General features: G+C 40.7%; 1 pseudogene; it reads right to left on the minus strand.

Moving 5' to 3' along the window:
* Positions 1-14570: 14570 nt before the first annotated feature.
* On the minus strand, positions 14571-15254 carry LOC121493921 (annotated as a pseudogene).
* Between the last annotated feature and the right edge of the window lie 3416 nt (positions 15255-18670).

Here is an 18670-nt window from a genome sequence, read left to right on the forward strand (position 1 = left end):
GGGGTGGGGTGGGGGATTTTGAAATAATTTGGATTTTCTAATACAGAGCCCAGCATGGATGCTCAACAAGGTTGACTTAGGCAAGCATCTGGCAGAGGGAAAACACACATTTGCAGACATTTCTTAGGAACTTGTGGTAGGGTAAAGGTTTTCTTTTAACCAGGGTCAAGCCCAACAGCACTGACACCCAGGAAGAAAGGAGATGAATCCTCCTAAGTTCAGAGACCACACCTGGGCCAACTTTCAGTAGGCAGAGCCAGGAGGCAGGAGTATGCACCGTTCTCTCCTGGTTCCTTCGGGTTTCAAGTCCCACAAAGATAGGAACCCCACAAACTAAGACGTTGCCAAGTGGAGTCAGCTGTAAAGCTGTTCTCTCCAGCTCTCATTCGGGGGTCATTTGATGTGAATGTGTGTTGGGTTTTCCGAAAATTTATTTTTGGTTCCCCTGGGGGACAAGAAAGAGTTAATTTGTTTTCTGACAGGTTTCACACTGTGGGCAGGTCTGCCAAAAAGGAGAGGAAACAGAGAACAGCCCTATGATTAATTCTACCTGTTTTTCCCATGAGCGATCACCTGCTCCAGGGGTCACGAATAGCAGGTAGCACTCCCTCTCCGGAGCTCTGAGAGCTTCGTTTGTTTGGTGACAGCTGAGTGACAAGGCCTGAAACCTGAGCCCATCGCCCGGCCTGATGGGGGGATAAAAACCCTGGATGTTCCCTCAAACATTTCAGGAAATGAAAGTTGTAACGCGATCCCTCCTGCGCCCACATCTCCCCCAGCAAACACAAAAGCTCAAAGGAGCCTTCTCGGATTGAATTCGGCCTAGAGCTGGTGGAGGGAAAGCGGAGCCGGCGCGGGGCCGGGGGAGGGAGAGGCGCGGGGCCGGGGCGGCCCGGCCTTCTGCGCCCGCGACCGGGAGGGGAGCGGGGAGGCCGCTGGGCGCCTCCAGGCCCGACCTGCAGGCCGCGTGGGCCGCAGCCGCCACAGCCGCCTTCGGGTCACCTCTGAGCGAGAAGGGACACCCGCGGCCTCGGGCCGGGCCCCGGAGCCCCCCGCGGGCCGCAGCACAGGCCCCCTGTGCCGCGCTGCGCCAGCTCTGGGGCAGGGGCTCCCTGGCGACCCCAGCCGGGGCCCGCGGGGAGCTGCCTGCACCTGGTCGCCGCTGGGCCTCACTCAGCGCCCTCGCGCTCGGCCGCCCCCATCCGTCAGCAGCATCCATCTGTCCCCTCGCCTCACCAGGCCCGGCAGTGGAAGCTCTGCGCGGGTGGTTGGGAGATGGGGTGTGTGTGTGTGTGTGTGTGTGTTGGGGGGGTCGGGGCGGGGAGGAGAGAAAAGGGAGCTGGGAAGTTGACTCAGACCCCCTCGAGGCCAGCTGTCCTTGGGTCGTACTCTCCTGCCAGTCACCGCGCAACCTCTGGGTTGGTAGAAGGTGGGAAACCCAAGGCCCCTAAAGACGCCTTTTTCTCCTTAATCTAGACAGCTGCGGCTGCTTGTCCTCCTACAGAATCTCCTTTTCTCTGTGAGTTCAGACAGCATTATCGGTTCCCATCTCTCTCTCCTCGACCATCACGGGATGGAGGCAGATGGCTTTGTTTGGTTTTAAGTAGAAAGACATTACAGAGAAACTGAAGTGGGAATCAGAATGATGCGTCCTCACCGGTCCATCACTGACACACACTTGCAAACTGTGTGACTTTGCACCAGTCACCTAACTTCTCTGATCCTCTCCAGGGAAAATAGAACTATGATACTTACCCTGCAGGGGTACCGTGAAGCTTAAATGAGCGGAAGTATTAAATGCGGAGTGCTTGGCACAATAGACATTTAATGAATAATAGCTATAATTATAACATGCTTGAAGCCTCCTTATATTTGCACAAAGCCGCCTGGGAAGATTCCCATGATGCTGGTGTTTCCAGTGAGGGCCTGTTTTGGTCCTGGCCTCCTTTTGTCTGAAACACTGAAAGAAGCACAAGTCTGTAATAGAGACATTAGGTCTGATTAGCCTTCGGAGATGGTCAAAACGTATTTCTTGAAGCTCTAAGTCTAGAATCTTCCATTTTAACTCCAGTAATTTAATTCTGGAATGGCGTTTATATCTACAATGCTTGGATTTTGTCCTATCTCTTCTTCATGATTTGAACACTTCTGTAGAGGCCATCCTATTTGGTAGAATTCCATTGATGAAAAATAAAACCCACTTAAATGTGCCTGAAAATGACAAATTACTTAGAAGGGAACTAAAGCATTCAGCTGAGTAGAGAATTTAAGGCCCCACCTAAATGTGTCAACATAAGTGTAGAGTAAGAAACTACTTTGAAGATTTAATGCTTTGCTGATGTTAACACAGTGCTGGATATAATAGCACCTGATAAATATTTTTTTGAGTAAATGAATGGGCTGCTGAAATGACAGAGTCTTTAGATAGAACACAATTCCCAGAGTTGGAATTGTGCAGGACCCTCTTGGGTGCATTTCTTCTCTTGTGACACTCTCTAATAATCACCAGGGATAAATAGCTCATTTTGACATATTGCACATCCTTCTCTGATTTCAAGGACTTTCTCATTCAGGTATTAGTGAAAGCAAAATGCATAGGTGAAATTTGCATGGGTAAATGGTTGGGGGGGGGGTGAGGGGAGAGAGAGAGAGAGAGAGAGAGAGAGAGAGAGAGAGAGAGAGAGAAACTTTCTTCTGGGATTATGTTGGGATTTACTTTTACCCATAGGAGGAACAACCCCAGCAAAAATAAAAATCAATCGCAGAGAGTAGGTGAAGCATACATGTGGTAGACGTCTTTAAGGATGGATCCTTACATACATCAATCCCTTCACAATTATTTCATTGTCATTATTGGAAGAAGCATTTTGTATTCAATTCTTTAACGCTGCCTTTTTCTCCAGCATTTTCATCTTTTCAAGTATCCTAGCCAACTAAAAACTGTCCATATTTAAGTTTTTAGTTTAGAGAAGTAGATCAATTTGTGGTCAATTACTATACACACTCAGGAAGAATATAACACTTTTTTGTTTGTTTGTTTAGCAAACCCTATATTACACTCACATTGCCCTTTAGGTAGAGGTAGAGGGAGTGGAGGAGTGTTTAGAAATTTACCAAAAAGGTCTGTTATATACATGTACTCTACCTTATGCCTGCAGAATTGCACTTGTTCACAAAATGCTTATTTTTGGCAAGTACATCTTCTAACATTACTTTTATTTGCAAAGTAAAGATTTGTATGTAAACAGTACACAGAAATGAATAGAAAAAGTGAGAGTCCAGGTCCATTACTTTTAAGAATATGTCTCATAATCAGAGAAACGTTTAGTAGGCACTATGACTATGTTACAGCTAGGTCATTTGCATATTATGAAATGATTTGCATGGTGCCAGGCCAGGAGTTCTCATAATTACGCTTTCTGTCATTGCTTTTAACATGGCTGAAATAAAGAAATATGTAGGGTTTTTTTCTTTCTAAGTTGTTTCAGCATCTACACATTTAGAAACAAAAATAAGTCCATGTGCTTACTTGAAAAATAAAGAGAAATAAGTAAGAGCATTTTATGCTGAGGGATAAGTTAATTTAAATTAGATTAAACTTTGCAGAGGGTGCTTCAAGGAGGTTTGGGTGGATTCCAAGCTTTAGCATATCATTCAAGAAATGAAAGGCCTCGAGGCATTCCAAAAGGCATGTCCGCTCTAAATCAGCTTTAGTTCATTTCAAATAAAAAAATATATGACTGAACTTGAAGGCTGGATAAAGAGGGGAGTCTTATTTCTGCTTTACAGATGTATCATAGTGGAATAAAATAAGTGTGGAAATCCAGGCCCCTGGATTTTAGAATTTCTCTAAAGGATTGATATATATGTGCTGAGGCAGTACTTCCTGCTCAACCACTTAACCTCCACGAAGCTGAAAGACTTATTTGTCAATATGCTCAGAAGTATAGTAACTTTCTTTCCAGTGGAAATTAGTTATAGCTAAAATGAATTAGCCCGCATGGAGTACTCAGAAGATAACATGCTGGATATTCTCACTATATTTCATGATGCATGACATGTTATGATTTTAATTATAGGTCGATTTCAAATACCTAACTGGTTCTTTAACTGTTGAAAGCATTTTTCCTTCTGATTAAGGCTAAAGACAAGGGAAAAATAAGTAAAATGTCTTATAAAATTTGAAGATTTCAGCATTAGTCATTTGAGCTAAACAAAGAATGAAATGAAATACAAATGCTGTATTTTTCCAAGTTCAAGTTTTTAGCATTACATGGTAGTAAATTTACTGTAAAAATATGCATATGACAAATGTTATAATTTGTGATCACCTTCCCTTTTTTTTTTAAGATTTTATTTTTTTATTCGAGAGAGAGAGAGAGAGAGAGAGAGAGAGAGAGAGAGAAGCAGAGGGAGAAGCAGGCTCCATGCAGGGAGCCAGATGTGGGACTCGATCCCAGGTCTCCAGGATCAGGCCTTGGGCTGAAGGCAGTGCTAAACCACTGAGCAGCCTAGGCTGCCCTCACCTTCCCTTTTTAAAAGCCAATCTATGCATAACTTTGGATTTATAAAGACTTGAATTTGAATTCACCTAAAATAGGTGGATAAAGTATCGGAAAACAAAGGTACCAAATATTTGTGACGATATGAACAAAATTCACAAACAAGACTCAAGGTTGTTTCTCATCTTCCATTACACTTCTTATGAACAACACAAATTATTAAGAAAGACTTATTTTCTTTGCTGGTGCCCTCACCCATACTTCCCTTGAGAAGTATTCCAACGGAAGTATGGTAATGAGGATTAGGAGAGTCAAATACTGCTAACCAGTGGGGGTACTGTGGATTATATTACCTGTAGGAGTGGAGGCAAAATACCCATAAAATAGCCTCTCAAATTCAGTTTGTCTCAAGGTGCGTTGTGAAATTCAGTGGTTTTTGGTCGGTTGTATACCCACTGGCTCTCAAGAATTAAACAAAGTTGGGGTGGGCCAGCCTTTGTGCAAAGGACAGGTGGTTTTGGGGTTTGCGGTTTCCTGTGGGAAATTCTTTTGGTGATTGTATCCCCTTCTACGGAGGTAGAAGGTCCAGAGCCTAATCTATAGTTCCTTGTTGGTTCACAGGGCAGTCTATATTGTGAAGACTAATTTGATGCAGATTATTATTTGTCATTCCAGCATTGGCCTTCTTTGACTAAACATATCAACTGGTTAAAAGTTGAAATTATATCTTTCATCCATTAAGAGAAGAAAGTTCTAACATGCCATATTTCTTAGCTGAGAAAGAAAACCTCAAGTCCTGACCACATAATTCGCCTTAATATTCTTTAGTTCTCTTGGAAATGGTATCAACAATCCTGGTGTCCTGGCTGAAATTCAAGTTTAAGACCTCCTTGTGCTCATTTATGTCCCAGCCATAACTGAAAGTGGTATTTATTCTTTACTTCCTGTTCTAGACTTTGGTGTGGTATTTTTATTTTTATTTCTTTTACTTTTTTTTTTTTTTTTTTTTTTGCGGATGGCTGTTAAACTGAGGCTGAGGAACATTTGAAGACTTTCTTTTTAGACATATTTTAATTGATTCAACCTTTTACAACTGAACAAATAATCATAATATCTACAACTTCTTTTCATGGGAGAAAAAATATAAAACCTCCATGTTTTTTTGGCAAATTATTGAGGCTGTGATATTAATGGCTACATGTGCAAATGTATATATCTATATGGGCTACCAGATTGGTAATTTTTTGTTAAGAAAAAAATCAGTTATTGGATTTTACAAAAATCAGTGGATTATTAGAATGAATGAAGTACCATCTCAGGTAAAGTACATTATCCATGTCTCAACTCAGTGTCAAAAGAGGTCTTATGTTGGATCAGCTATTTGGAGAAAATAAACAAGACCAGCAGTGAATTTCTAATGGTAACATATAGGAAGTGAAAGATCACTGTAACTTATTTCTCAGCAATTTGACTTATGTAGTCATCTCTTAAAACCTGTATCCTCCTGTATCCTTTTCATCATCTCTTCCTTTTGCACATATCTTCATAAACATTCCAGGTAGATATGATGCACTTGTCTTTTCAAATGGAAATGAGCACTATCTTTATTGAATGATCGATTTGTTCATCAACAGTGGGTAGTCAATTAAGGCTGGTGGGAGGAGACAGTGCAGTTGGTAAAGAAGGTGGATTAAAAGGGATAAGAGGAAATATTTTCTCTTCTTTCATGATAAGGTTGTGCCTCTAATTAGCTAAAGATTTAAAAACGGAAAAAGGTAATGCTAGAAGGGATTAGATGATTGAGTGAACTTTTCTGGGCTTGTGCTGCTTGGTTGAGCCAATAGCTTCACATATAGAAAGCAGACATGTCAGCACAGTGATCTCTGCTAAACGTCTGGCCCCTCTGCTTTCATCAGAAATGAATTCAAATATTTAGATATGCTCTCAGTGTTACAATTTAATTAGAAAATTTGCCTAGAATGAAATCTTAGAAAAAGTGAAATTTGTAGCCATGTACATACAAGAAATGATAATAAAAGTAAGGTTTAAAACAATAAACCCCTCATTGAGATTTCAAACTCAGTACTGTCTTTGTTTACCATGTAAGGAAAGGGGTGTAAGGAAAGGGGTGGAGGGACCTACCTTTAACTCATTTAGGGACGATTTTCTACCTTGAAAATTTGGCAGTAGTTAGAAAACCACCATTGAGAAAGTTCTTTCTCCTGCTAGTAGTATGATTTAAAGTGGCTGTCTCAGAAAGAATCTGCTCATGGTCACTAGCTAATTCATAGAACTGAGGTCATATTTACTTAAAAGAGTTGACCAGTTAAATACAAAAAAAGCTTTTCCTTCTAACAACGAATACAGAATTACGGTTAAAAATGTTACTCATGAGCAGTCCACAAAATGGCTCTTGAGTGAAATGTAGCATTAACAGTGGGATTTGGCCTTGGACTCTAGATGCAACTGTATATAGGATAGTCTTATCTCTCTGTCCAATCTCTCCTGATGAGATTGTGCTGTTGGAAATTGAAAACTGCTCAGGTAGCTGAATGACTGCCTTTGAGACAGATTGTCCCTGAGAAGTAGGAAGCATAATCATATAGAAAAGCATCATGGTGCTTTCACATATTTTATAACAAAAGTATAGACTGGTTTCACTCAGTTGCATATAACGTACATTAGCACTCATGTTTGGAGGATAAATACTTTTATTCCAAAAATTTTTACAAGAGGATCTTTGTGTTAAGAGGTGACTTTAGACTTTTTCTAGGAATGGTTTTCATTTAAAAAAGCGCCAAACAAAAATGCTGCCAGGACACCCTAGGAAGGTGTTAACCATAGTAAATATTCATAAGGCAATGAGAGAAAGATTTTTATCTGACTAGATTTAGTGAATTTATTGGTGTTTAACTGTGTACCAAACCAGGAAAATAAACCTAATATAAACAGAGTACCTTTTGGGAACAATTGTAGTTGTATGGGTGGACAAGTATAAGCATGTGTACGAGCTACAGTTAACACTTTTAAAACTAGACTTTTCCAAGTGCCTGAGATTGTGTCTCAGAAAGCTGGCATCACAATTCAGGAAAAAAACAAAACAAAACAATGACTACCCCAAACCCTGTGAAACTGGCTATTTGGAAACCCAGAAAGCAAAAATACTTATTAAGCTGAATTCTCCAATTTTATAAATAGTTTGTAAATTTAAATTAGGTTAAACCCTGGTAGTTTCCTCATCCTCTTTCCCCCACCCTTCAGTAAGCCATTGGTCTGTTAATGTACAATAAAACCCAGGGTTCCATTTCTCTATGTTTATACTTTTATTTTTATCTTAAATTTTTTTTTTAAAGTAAACTCTATCCCCAAGTGCAGCTCAAACTCATGACCTCAAGATCAAGAGTTGCATCCTCTCTGGACTGAGCCAGCCAGGTGCCCCCATATTTTTATACTTTTAAATTTCTTTCTATATTTATTTAATTAATTTATTTGAGAGAGCGAGAGAGCACTAGAGAGAGCATGCACAAGGTGAGGGGCAGAGGGAAGGGAGAACCAGACTCCTCGTTGAGCAGGGAGCCACAGGGTTTGATCCCAGGATTCCGAGGATCATGATCCAAGCTGAAGGCAGACACTTAACCAACTGAGCATTCCAAATTTCTTTGTATTTTAAATCAGAGATATGCCAGCAACTTGAAAGATGTGCTGTGCCAGCATGTTGGCAAAGTCAATTTATTGATAGTGTAACTTGTATATAATACATAATTTCCTTTATTGCAACCTATTGTTTGTCAACTTGTTTCCTGTCTAACCTACTGTTTGTCACATTGTGAAGAGTTCAGTGGGGCTAGGAAAAAAATATTAGGTTCTAGATAACTCATGAGAACAGGCAGTTACTTACTGAATGATTGTTGCTTTTAAGGCTTTTGGTGTTTAAAGCTTTAATGTCACCTTTGATGCTTACTCCAAATAACTCAATATTTATCCTTAGAGAATTTCTGGTATTTCTAGAAGCAGTAATTATGCTCTCAATAAACCCCTTCTAGTCTTATTCAGGAGAGGGTTAGAGAGCCGAGTGTATTAGATATCAAAGGGGCTAGGACGGGGCTAAAATCCCAATATATCTCAAATTGTCCACCTTTCTGATGGGATCAGCATGAAGTGATTTGGGGACTTTGTCTTGGACAACTTCAGAAGATGGCACGAGAGTTCCTTTTTGTTTCTTCCTCCCCGTGACAAGAAAATCTTGACCCTAGTGATTTATAAAACAATCTACACACATCACTTTCTCTTCTGGGTATTCAATCCATGTCTCTGGAGTGCTCTCAGGTTGTCAGATGCTGTCCTGATATTAGAGGCTGGCTGTTCTTTGTCTAAGGTTCAGGTAAGATATTCATAAGAAGACCCGATGTGCATGCAGGATCTAGGAAGAGTCTCATCAGTCTGTATTTTTCCAAAGTCTTGTTCTTGACTATTCCCCTGCTCCTATTTTCTACTGAATCTAATTTCCCTTTGTGTTCTTTCTTTTCTCCTTCATAATACTAAGTTTTATAGCACAAATGGCATCCAAGGGAAGATAAGGAAAATAATGAACATTTCTCATGTGACAGGGTGTGTTTTATTTATTTTGGTATGACCAGTGTCCAGATCAGCACCAAGCACCTAGATAAAACTTAATAGATGCTTTTTGAGTGCATAAAAGAATAATGCTCAGGAATGTAAGGGATAGGGATGCCTGGGTGGCTCAGTGGTTGAGCATCTACCTTTGGCTCAGGGTGTGATCCTGGAGTCCTGGGATGGAGTCCCATATCGGGCTTCCTGCATGGGGCCTGCTTCTCCCTCTGCCTGTGTCTCTGCCTCTCTCTCTGTGTTTCTCATGACTAAATAAGTAAAATCTTAAAAAAAATTAATGTAAGGGATAGTAAATAATAGGAACATGTCTATCTATAGCATAAGAGGGAACAGAAAACCTCTGCTCGGCCAGATTGAGTGAGACTATAGCAAAAAACATGTGACTCCAAGAAGTTTGGGACTTAAGGACCTTTTATTTGGGAAAGCTGTAAACCCCTATATTGGGATCATTTAAAGAATGGGACATGGTTATTTTTGGAAAGTGGTCTTATACAGAGAGTCAAAGGTCCTAACCAATGTTTCTACATTGGTGTTTCATGGATGTGGTCTGTAGACCATTTGCAACAAAATCTAGTGGTGTGCTTACTTGCATTTTAAACAAATACAATGAGTGATTGTTTCACAAACTAAAATTTGAGATTAACAGTTCCAATGAATATTTCCATTATAGAGCCCAGGCCATCATCATCTCCTACCTGGATTCCTACCATAGCCTCACATCTCTCCATAGCTATATTCACCCTCCAGTATATTCTTCAAACAGCAGCAGCCAGAATGAGCTCGCTTCATGTCACTTCTCTGCTCTAAGTCCTTCAGTGACTTTCTATTACACTTAAAATTAAGTCTAAACTTCTCACTGTGGTCTAGAAGGCTCTGCGTGATCTTTTTTGCTAATCTTTTTTTTTTAAGATTTTATTTATTTATTCATGAGACACACACACACACACACACACACACACACACACACACACACACAGAGGCAGAAACATAGGCAGAGGGAGAAGCAGACTCCCTGCAGGAGCCTGATGTGGGACTTGATCCCAGGACCCAGGGACCATGCCCTGAGCTGAAGGCAGATGCTCAACTGCTGAGCCACCCAGGCGTTCCTTTTTTGGTAATCTTATCTATTTCACACTCCCCTTCAGTCACCATTATCCAGTCCTATGAGCTTCTCGTGTCTCAAACAAGCCGAACTCACTCACTCTTCCAAGACTTTCCAGACACTGTTTCCTCAAACCTTAGAATCGCCACTCATCTGCCTAATCCTTGCTGCCACTTGAATGTCACCTTCTCTGAGAAGTCTTTTCTCTAAGTATAGTTGCAGAATTAAGGTGCTTATGGCTGCAAATGTCAGAAAACCACAACCTAAACTGGCTAAAACAGTAGTGCAAGCTCCAGGCCTGACCCTCCAGGCAGCCTCCTCACAGCAGTCCTCCAGGGCAGACAACCTTCTGTGTGGCAACGTCATCCATCCCTAGATTGATTGCAAAATGGTGGCAGCAGTTCTAGCCATCTCACTGAGGCACAGCTGCAAGCAGAGGGGCCAGAGCAACTATCTCTTCTTGGAGCTCAAGGGAAGGAGGAAGCCTAGCCCAATAGATTTTTATTTCATTGGCCAGAATTGGGTCATATGATAACTGATAAATCAATCTCTGGTGGGGGGAAGTGGAGTTATTGTGATTAGCTTTGATTGGAGGTTTTTATTCCATTCTGTACCAAGCACACCTGGGGTAGTTTTGTGACACCCACAGACACCTTTTAAGAATAATGTTTGTTTGTTTATTTATTTTAAATATTTTATTTATTTATTCATGAGAGACACACACAGAGAGAGATAGGCAGAGACATAGGCAGGGGGAGAAGCAGGCTCCATGCAGGGAGCCCTATGTGGGTCTCCATCCTGGGACTCCGGGGTCACGCCCTGAGCTAAAGGCAGATGATCAACTGCTGAGTCATACAGGCGTCCCTAGAATAATGTTTTTAAATGCATACTATTAAGATCAGCTATAAAGAACTATACTTCACAAAATTACTAAATTTGTGATCTACTAATATATATTATCTTTTATTATCATTAGACCCTAAAGTAATTAACAATAATTGGTCTAATAGGAATGTAATTTTTAAAAAGATTTTATTTATTTATTTGAGAGAGAGAGGTGATCGAGAGAGCGAGAGAGCTCAAGTGGGGACAAGGGCAGAGGGAGAATCAGACTCCCCACTGAGCAGGGAGCCCGACGATGTGGGGCTTGATCCCAGGACCCTGGGATCACTACTGGAGCCGAAGGCAGACTCTCAACTGACTGAGCCACCCAGGTGCCCCTAATAATGTAATTTTTAAGAAGTGTATAGTATAAAGTGATATTTTGAGATGTTGGTGATTTTTTTTTTAATTTATTTATTTTGAGATATCTGCAAGAGCTGATGAGTGGGGGGAGGGGCAGATGGTGAGAACTCCTGGCCAACACTAATGACTTGAATTAAATTAATAGCAATTTATTTTATTATATTATGTGCAGTAATTACATATATAGTATTATGTATATTAAATTATATAGTGATGTATTTAAAGTGCTAAGCATAATGCCTAGTACATGATAGATGTTGAATAAATGATAGCTTAAAACACAGATATCCACAGGAATCTTGGGAATACAAAACAAAAAATAATATAATTTAAATCAATTCACTTTATCCTCATAAACTAGGGATGGGATTTCAGTCCAGTATATTAAAATATACTACTCCAAGTCAATTTCACATATACACTGAAGGCAGTTAGAAGATTGGCAAATGAAACTAACTTGGTGGATGGATTAGAACCCTATCAAGAAATATTCAAAGTCACACCAAGCTGATATTTTTAAAATGATTTATTTATTTATTTATTTATTTATTTATTTATTTATTTTAGAGAGAGAGAGAATGGGTGGGGGAAGGGCAAAGGGAGAAGGAGGGAGAGAATCTCAAGCAGACTCCCTTCTGAGCAAAGAGCTTGACTTGTGGCTTGACCTCAGGACCCTGAAATCATGACCTGAGCTGAAATCAAGAACAGGAGGCTTATCTGACTGAACCACCCACGTGCCCCCACACCAAGCTTATTAAAGTTAAACTTGTCCTTTGATGCCATGGTTTGGCACCACCATCCGCTATGATTGATCTGCCTGGATCATAGCTCACTGTGCCACGTTGCTGATACTGGATAAACCAGGACCAAGACTTGGCACTGCATCACATGGTGTGGTCACCTTGGCTCAATGCTGGGTAGTTCTTGCTTACACCAGCCATGCATCTTCCTTAAATTTTAGTTCCTTGCTCTCCTCTCTTGAGAAGGATGTAATTTTATGACCATTAGGATATCGTATTTTGGTCAGAAAGATAAAAGGTCATCTTGACCTACAGGATGAGCTAGGGGAGGCAAGGCATTTGCTTGCTCAAGTGTGTATTTGGGTCTGACAGGAGAAACTTAAAGAGATGGCTGTTTTCTATTGATGGTTCTTATATATTCTCTCTATAAAAGGGAGTAATTTCCGTATGTCCAGAAGTGTTATTTTATTCTCAGAATTACCCTGATTTAGTCATTCAAAAGCATTGTCTTCTACATACTAAGCTCCTAAGGTTGGGGTAAAAAAAGACCTGAGTTCAAATTCTGACCCTGACATACTGTGTGACTCTGAACAAATAACTTAGCTTCCATATTAGTAATAAAATACTATAATACAGACTATTAATGTGATTAATACTATATAACTATATAATATACAAAAAAATAATAAAACATCATATCATATTATAATGTAGTAGTAGTAGCAGTAGTAGCAATTGCAGCAGCAGGAGCAGCAGTAGTGTTAGTAATAACATAGTTATGATTCACTCTTATGAGGCTAAGTGCTTTGTATGGATTCTTTTATTTAATTCTCACAACTGTAAGAAATAGCTTATACTTTCTTTCTCACTTTACAGATAAAGATATGAGGCAAAATGGGTTATTTAATTTGCTTATAAACTTCATTTTTCTTTCCTACAAAGTGGAGGTAATTGTGCTACTTACCTCATACAGTTGCTAGAGATTAAATTGCTCTATGTTTCAGGTTTTCTTTGTATATATAATAAGTGCTCAACAAGTGACATTGTTAGGTAGTATTAGTTTACCCAATCTTTTTTTTTTTTTAAGATTTTATTTATTCATGAGAGACACAGAGAGAGAGAGAGAGAGGCAGAGACACAGGCAGAGAGAGAAGCAGGCTCCATTCAAGGAGCTCCATGTGGGACTCGATCGCAGGACTCCAGGACCACACCCTGGGCTGAAGGCAGCCTTAAACCGCTGGGCCACCTGGGCTTCCCCTTAAGATTTTATTTTTAAGTAATCTCTACACCCAACATGAGGCTCCAACTCACAACCTCGAGATCAAGAATTGCATACTCCATTCACTGACCATCCAGGCACCCCAAGAGCTCTATTCTTGTAACCTAATTATATCCAAAGCCCCCACCACTAAATGTCATCGTATTGGGGCATTAGAGTTCAACATATGAATTTTGGCGGGGGTGGGGGGCATAAACATGGTCTACAAAGCTGTATTTTCAGTATGAAATTTCTCTAGTCTTGGGTTACTTTACACAATAAAATCCCACATAAACTGACTGGCTGCTATATCCAACGTCAAAACTTCATTTAAGAAGACAGTAGGAGTGAAATTCATGGTCTTTTATTAAGCCATCTGTCTACTATTTACTGAGTAGCAATTGAACCCATCTTTTGTGAACAAAGATTTCCCTTGCGGGTGGAAAAGCTCCCTGTAGCCTTGGATGTGAGCGCCACCTGCTGGATGCTGTGCACAAAGCCTTTTCTGTACCTCAACCCAAGAACTGCGAATCATTTCAATTCTGTTTTGTTTTGTTTAAAATAGTTTTTTATTGCCCAGAAAATTTATTCTTGTGTTTTATTTTGTTTGTTTGTTTTATTTTTAACAGCTATAAATTTAAGCTTAGGGAAGCTTGCTTTGTCTTGGGAAAAAAAAAACAGTAACAGGAAAGCTGTTCTATCATTTGCTAACCTGATCTCATCTTAAAACAGAGATGGTAGTCATCTTGCAAGAGTAAAATTTATACCATGAACGATGCAGGTCTAAGCCTGGTGGCACTAAAAGGAGACAATAGCATTGTTGACAAAATTATAATGTGCTGGTGGCATTTGAGGAAAAGAAGCTCTTGCAAATTTCTAAATAACAGTAAACTCTGTTAGGAAATTCTAGTGTCTTACAGGCCAAAAAGGGAATGAGGTTAGTAAAATGCCTCAACAGAGATGAATAAAATACTGGATTTGAGAGTTGCTGGAACTTGGATATGTAAAATTAGGGTGGTAGGTTGGGTCATGCTTACAATGGTCTCAAGTTCAAAGAAACTACTGTGACAATATACCACTTCATGGGCCACACGCTTTTCCTGGGCTGTTCTTTCTTTTCCTTCAGTAGGTGCTGGCAGAAGGTGTGCTCAGTCGCTTTCCAATATAGATGCCTAGCCCCAAAGCCAAAGCATGAGAGAGGAAGAGAGACGGAATGAACACCCTAAGGAATCCTGCGGAGAAAATATCCCCTTTCTTCATGGCCCCACTTTTCCTCTGCTTAAAGAGACGGAGCATTTGGAGTGTCTGAAGTGGAACTCCTTAGGTGGAATGTTTTCAGGTCTACTGGACCAGTCGGACACCCAGTCTATACTTTTCTTCAAAGCATCAACTTCTTTCTCTCCTTCTGTAGCTTCTTCTTCTGACTGAGAGCTATGGTCCCTGCTGGTGTGCATCTCCACATCAGACATAATCTGCCCATCTTCTTGTGGGGAAGGGCTGCCGCAGTGAGAACTGGCTCTTGAACTACTCTGTCCTGATTCATGCTGTGCATCCAAAAGAATCTTCTCCATGTCTCCATTGTGGATAGAGGATGAAGAAGGTACATGTTCTAGCCCCCATTTTCCCATTGCCATTATCATTGCCATTGCTGCTGTTCATGGGTAACTTCACCCAGGAACTGTTGAGTCTGGCTGGCAGGGGCAAAGGCTGTTCACCTTCCTCTCAGTTGTTGTTGTTGTTGGGGGGCGGTGTGGCGGCTGCTCTAAATGAGACGACATTGTTGGGCTGCTCAAAGAACTATGGCCGCAGCAGGACCATCTCTGGTTCTTGGGCAGCAGCACCCATTTCAGTTCTTAATGCCCAGGTAACACCCCTTTTGATTTTAGGTCACATGGATAGCTGTATTACCTAATGAGTAATGTAATCTTTGGGCAAACGTGCAGATTTTATAAGAAAAACACTGGAAACAAATCCAATGCAAAATATTCCACTGAGCTATTGTTTATAAGCTTGCGAGTGCCAAGAATATAGTAAATAGTTCTCTGTTTATATTATGAGCTCACTGAGTTTTACACATTGGTGACATAGGCAGTTGGTGGGTGGCTTTTTACCTTAAGGAGCCTGTACCTATATCTTGCAGAAGGGTAGGAAATTAGGGACCCCTTGGCTATGATCACGTGTTGGCTTCAATACTAAATATGTAATCTCATCAATTTTAGTTTTGGTTCTATATTCCCTGTTTGGGGCTTTGGGGAAAATGTTTCTTATTTCACTTTTTCACCCAAGATTTTATTTATTGAGAGAGAGAGAAAGAGGAGGGAGGCAGGTAAGGGCAGAGGGAGAAGCAGACTCCCCGCTGATTGTGGAGTGCATTGTGGGGCTCCCCGGGGATCAGGGCCTGAGCAGAAGGCAGATGCTTAACTGACTGAGCCACCCCGGTGCCCCTCTTTGTTTCACGTTAATGAGCTCTGTGAAGATAACTTCATCTGTGAATTATGGACTTTATGGGGGCTCATAGTAGCATTGGAACAACTTGTGATTTCCATTGAGGGCAAGAAGGTAGAAATGGATCTTTAAGGGAAGTAAATACATGTCTTGGCCTATCAAGAGCTTCATGAAATTTCTGCCAGATTGATCCTTGGGAAGGACATGAAAGTTGCAAAGCATTGTTTGTGTGGTAGCTACCTAGGAGTGGTAGGGGAAAAGGGACAATTGTCTAACTTTCTTCTCCTTGGATCATTTTTGACCACCTTTGCAGAAATTTAAAAATTTTGATTGCTTTTGCCATAAGTTTTATATTTGGGCCTCTCCTCAGCTGCCTTTTTTTTCTTTTAGATTTTGCATTTATTCATAGAGACAGAGAGAGGCAGAGGGAGAAGCAGGCATCGTACAGAGAGCCTGACGTCGGACTCAATCCAGGGTCTCCAGGATCACGCCCTGAGCTGCAGGCGGCGCTAAACCGCTGCGCCACCGGGGCTGCCCTCCTCAGCTGCTTCTAAGGGGCTCTGTGCTTCTGAGAAAGCTAAGGCTACATTGGGGCGAGGCCCTGACTTGTTCCAGGGGCTAGCTCTGTGCCTCACAGCACCTGCTCAGCACTCGTCAGCCCATGGCCTCTAGGAGCTCGCCTGCATGATGATGAGGTAACAGCCACAGGGGATAAGATCAATGCCCTGTTAAAGCAGCCGGTGTAAATGTTGACCCTTTCTTGCCAGGCTTGCTTGTAAAGGCCCTGGCCACTGTCAACATCATGAGCTTCATCTGCAGGGTAGGGGGTGGTAGACCTGCCCAGCTGCTGGGTACTGCACCAGTAGAAGGTCCTGCTTCTTTCACCAGTGCTGTGCCAGCTGAGGTGAAGAAAGTTGAAGCAAAGAAGAAGAATCAGAGGAGTCTGATGATGACATGGGCTTTGGTCTTTTTGACCACACCTCTTCTGTAACCTATTCAATAAAAAGTTGAACTCTTAAAAAAAAAAAAAAAAAAGCTGGTCTGTAGGTTGTCACTGACCCAAAGATTTTCTTTAGTATATTATTGGCATGAGAAGACCAGTTTCCTGCTTTCAGGATTTTACAAAAAGCTGGTGGCATATATTTCTCCTGCCCCAGTTCCCTTTTCCTAGTACTGAAAAACATCATGCATAATTCACAAAGGAGTCTTCTGGGGTAAAGCAAAAATTCTCTTTCTTTGTTCCAAAGTTGGTTAATGGATTTTTGTGGCTAAAATTTCTAAAACTACAAAATAGGATTCAGATTTGGAAGGGGATTAAGGCAGATAGAGCTTTCTGTTTTTATTTTTGGTTATGTGCAGCTTAGGACCCTGATAACAATGGTGTTGGAATTCAGTATTTTATAGAAAAATGATGGGTCCTTGACATGAACCTATGTTGTAGATGTTAGCTAGAGTTATTTTTGCGATATATACAATTACAGAATAGTTATGTTGAACACCTGAAACTGATATAATGTGTTATATGTCAAATATACTTCAATAAAAAAGAATCTATATATGACATTACATGACATTTAGCACTCTTGTCTGTACGTATATCAATGCCAAGCCAGAACACAGAATGGAGATGTGACTTCTTATACCTACAATGGTACAATCAGCTCATGAGATTGAGGTGTTTTGTCCTTGCTAATGATTGCATGTTCAGATTTTTGGCTTCTCAGGATCTCTCAGGATGCCATAACAGTTCTACGTTTCTTGTACTCCCAGTCTGGGACAACATTTATCAGTGCTTGGGTTTCTGTCCTCTAGCAATTCTACACCATAATGTGCAACTCCTGGAAGTTTTTTCAAATGTGACTTTCAAATGGAGTTGTTGTTGCAGTTGGTCTAACAGTGCTATCATGTAGATTTGCAGCATAACTTAGAATCGTCTTGATTTTACACTAAATGGATTTTAGTATTCTCTGTTTTTTCATCATTGGGTTTTCCAAAAATGTTGCTGGGCAGAAATTTGGTTCTGAGCTTCTTTGGAACAGAAGAGAAATTGCAGATTTACACAGTCATATACTATAGAAGTCACCAGATTTTGCAAAAAGAGTTTGAAACAAGACAGGAATGGAAGTGAAAATCTCAGTGGGTCTTAGTGTTTCATCACAAAGTTTTGTGGTAAAACCAAGATGAAACCACAAGTTTCACTGTTAGCCAGACCAACACTGGAAGAATGATCGATTTCAAGGTTAGCTAAGGTCAGGCGGAAACTTGGCTTGTTTTATTCATATGTTCAAACTCCAGACCTACTGAATTTTGTATGATTTGGGGTTTCCAAAACAGAAAGCATTTTGGAGCCCAGTCCAAAGCTGAGGCCTAGGGACTAAGGGTAAGGGAAAGTTGTTCTGTCTTGGTTTGCACTTTAGCAATGCCAAGGTGAGGGATTTTATCTCCAGTTACTAGCTGAGCCTTATTTACTTAAACTGTTCTTTGGAAGTTTACAAAACCAAAGTATGTCTTTTCTTCCTGTCTTCCTGCCTAAAAAGAAGACCAGGATTCTTCTCCCAGAATCTCCAGATGTTTCTACAGACCACAGGAAGATTTATTTCCTGAAAAATTTCATGCCTGTACTTACCAGGACTCATAGACTGTATTCAATTTCATCAGCTCAATATTTGAGTAATTCTCTAGGAGTAAAAGCAGCAAGGTCACCTACTCTGAAAGAATTGGGCCCAATGCAATAATTTGAAAAAATCAT

This window comes from Vulpes lagopus, chromosome 6 (assembly GCF_018345385.1).
Source record: "Vulpes lagopus strain Blue_001 chromosome 6, ASM1834538v1, whole genome shotgun sequence".
NCBI classification, from domain to species: Eukaryota; Metazoa; Chordata; class Mammalia; order Carnivora; family Canidae; genus Vulpes; species Vulpes lagopus.